Below are 3815 nucleotides of genomic sequence, written 5' to 3'. Positions count from 1 at the left end.
TGAGCTGAAGTGAGACAGGGTGCAGCTCATCTCTTTGGCAGCAGTGCTCAGATGGCCTGCAGGAGGGGGACACAGATATCAGGTAAGTAAAGGGAGAACTGAGGTTGCTGTAATCAAAGGGAGAGATGAATGAACTGCAGAACTTAAACTACCCACCAAGGACAGCCTTTCAGAAATACCAAGAAATCCCGTGTGCAGCAACAGCTTTTGTACAAAGTATTTAATTGAAATAACCTCCAAGCCCATGTTGAGAAGGCCGTGTTAATTGGCTCTGCCAAGCTTAAATGTTGAGCAGCAATTTATATTTCATGCACTAACTCTCATATGGGCCAAGAACCAAAGAAAACAAAGAAAACAGGCTTTCCTGTGGCTAGCAATGAAGACGGTGCTTCTTCTTTTACATCAGATATTACATATCCCAGAACTGTTTCCTTGTATTTGAAAAGGCTTTATTTGTGGCTGAGGTCAGACTGACAGACTCCAGGGAAACAGCATCAAACTGTCCTCATAAATTTTATTCTCAGAAAGTGGGTGTCTCCATTGCAGGATGGTTTGTCTGATGATTTTATTGTCAATCCATAAGAATATTATAAATATAATAATAAAGTAATTGAATTATAGTGATTGCCCACAATTTCTGTTCTCACAAGGGCTCTAATGAGAACTAACTTTGCTCCTTCCTGAGCCACTTCTTTTACGTGGACTGAATTAAGGACAGTCCTTTTAATCTCCACGTGGAAGTCAACTTCTTGGTCTTTCCCAGCCTCAGGCTCAGCCTGGGTTATATTAATTTGCTTTTAGTGGTCAGCAAGCTCAAGGAAAATCTATGCTCAGCTACTCCCTGCTGTTTAATGGGCTGATTCAACATCAGAGGGGAGAAGTCTCATGCATTTTCCTCAATTTTATCCTTCTTGCTCCTGATTCACTCATTCAACTACACTAGTGATGGGAACGGTGGGACTCCACATATATAGATGCAATCCCAGCAGACACTGATATTTGAAGCACTGTGTTCAATAGACCTGCTTTGAGCAAGGTTAGTCAACTCAGTGCTTAAAAAGCTGGCAGCCATCTGGAGACCAGCCTACGCCAGAGTTCAAAATTGTTTCCTTCACTGTTGGTAGCAACAATGAGGAGGGGCGTGGTGGGTTGAAAGCTTTCTTAGAAGCAGAATTGGAGAAGAGGAGAATTCACTGCAGGCTGAAGTCACGAGGTAACCCCAGATCCTAGAGGTTCATGGACACTGTGCTCTGTAGTACAACCTCTGCTTAGAGGCATCATTAAACTCCTGATAATTAGCAAGTCATTAGGTTTTGACTACACTTAAAGGTTAAAAGGAGAAACTTTGGTGATGGATATTTTGTGTTTTTCTTTCTCTTGTGTTATGTATTCTCTTTGTGCTAAGTGATTCTGGTGCCCATCTCTTACCCACAAGCTGAAATCAGCTCCTATTGAAAACCTTTTTTGAAAACAACCCCAAAGTTATGTCAGCTTTTCACAAATTGAGGCCACGTTAAAAAAAAAAGGTGGGTAGGAAAAGTTTAACACCAGTGACTCTTTAATTTTTGATCAGAGCCTTGAGGATGTGCATTTGATATCAAGGTAGAGAGCTGTATTATAGCTCTGCAGTGCAAATCTGCAAGATGACTATCTAAGCCTTGATGAGATAATGTGGGGCATGTCATTTCCTGTAGTCAATATTTCCTGTAATGACTCCTCCAATATGCTCTTGCTTGATTAAATGTTGTTTAAGGACTTCTATCATGTTCATATTTCTATCCACACAGTAGTTAAGGCTGTCTTGCAGGATCTGGAACAAATCTCAAACAGTGCATTTCAGGCCCAAGACAGAAAAAGTGTGTCATCCTTAGTATTTCCAAGGAATTAAGCTAATACTCCTAGGACGTTTTTTGTAACAGCTGAAGTCCTGTAACAGTATACCTACAAATCTAGAAATTATTTGCAACAGATTTTACACTTTGGGGCTAGTATTCTCATATAGTGAACTATGTAAAGCACACACAGAATTTTTAGTCTGCTTATGACTTTGAAAGTGAGGAAAATTCAGGAACAATTGTCCTTCAGAGTGTTGAATGTATTTCAATTCATTGCATGCTTGTAGAACAAATTGAGGGGTAAAAACAAAAATGAAATAATAGTTGAAAAAAGAAAATAAAGGAAACAGTAGTGGCCATGTAGTGGATGGAGGGAGGATTGTGAGGGACAGTCTGTGTGACATCTGGGTTTCTGGGCCTGCCATGTGGACTGAGGGACAAATTACAATTTGTCTATAACAAAGAACTGCCTTTTGAACTGGTTTCCCTGATATAGTCTGCAGACTGTCTGAAAACTTGGGCATTTTTGGAACTCTGGAGCTTTGTATCCCATCCACCTGTCAGCGTGTCACATCTCAGAGGACATCTGAGGGCTACTGAGCATCAGAAGAATACTCTTAGATCCTAAGAATTCTTTGCTTCTGCAATAGTTTGAGGGTGCCAGTGTTGCTCTGGAGAGCTGTGAGAAAGCTTGACCCTGCCCATGGTTACCAGCAGATCCTGGAAGGAAAACATCCTCAGTGGTGTGCCTCCAGCTTATCATATTAGAGAGAAAACATTCCTCTGAGACCCATGTCAGGGATCTGTGTTTTCATTCACCTTGTCTAGATCTGGGATTTTCATATGGAATTGTGTGAAGCTGCATTGAAAACCAGGAGCTAAATGCTTGCCTTCCTTTTCAGCTCTTTACTCAGTAATAGAGAATTTTACCTGCAGATAGCAGCAAACTCCTATGCATTGTATAATAAAATCTTATCCATGGGGAAGTACCTATTAATTTTTAAATGAAATAATAATAATAAAATCACTGCCTAATTGATAAATCATGGCACATTCACCTTTTTAGGAGGTTTTATAGATCATATATCCCACAACCTGACACAGTAGCATGCACTTGCTGCAGCTTCTTCTACTTTTATATGTACAGGTGAAAATAGGTAGGGAGAAAGGATGTAAGTGCTATGATTCAGACTTTAACCAAAACTGAGATAAGAGTCTACAAAAAAGCAGTTTCCATTTCTTAAGGGAATATAAATGGACATCTTAAATGGATAAGAAATAAAAATATTTTGCAATGGGTGTCATCTAAAGGCTTTGCCCCTTACGTATCAATAGAGAGCAGCATCTGCAATCCAAGGTGTTATTGTAGCAATAAGCTATAGGGAAGGCTGGGATGACAAAAAGCTTTGTGTGTTACAGTAACCCCTACCTCCCCTCCATGTACAGACATCCTTTGCTTTTCCTGCTGCCTTGTTGCTTTTAATCACTTTTAATTTTTTTTTTACATTCTTAATTTCATTTTTCTGACAGAAATTACATTGTTAATATTATACAAAGTGGACCTGTTCATGCATATTATGCGTTTACTTTGATCTGGCTTACTTGATACTGAAAGACTTTTCTGAACCATGGAAGAAATTGAATGGAAAATGAGGGTGCAGGAACAGACAGAAAATATGTAGTCATGCAATATTTTGGTCCATGAGGCCTGGAATCACCAATATGATACATTTATGGTACAGAATTTTGCCCTCTGTTTTCTGACCTTCTGTTACTGAATAACAGCAGACAGTCCTGGTGAACACTGTTATATGGCACAGAATAGTATTCTCGTTCTTATCAGCTGCCAATATTTAGATTACAGTCACTCCAGAAAATATGTAAGCAGGTGCCACGCAAAGACATTCCTTCACTCTCTGATGTGAGCTTGAATTTGGAAAAGCTGTGTGATCACAAAAATCCCTTTATCTTCTCTGGTGA

The sequence above is a fragment of the Passer domesticus genome, chromosome 6 (genome assembly GCF_036417665.1).
Source record: "Passer domesticus isolate bPasDom1 chromosome 6, bPasDom1.hap1, whole genome shotgun sequence".
Classification (NCBI taxonomy): Eukaryota; Metazoa; Chordata; class Aves; order Passeriformes; family Passeridae; genus Passer; species Passer domesticus.
The sequence above is the reverse complement of the archived record's forward strand: the minus strand, read 5'-3'. Positions refer to the sequence as shown.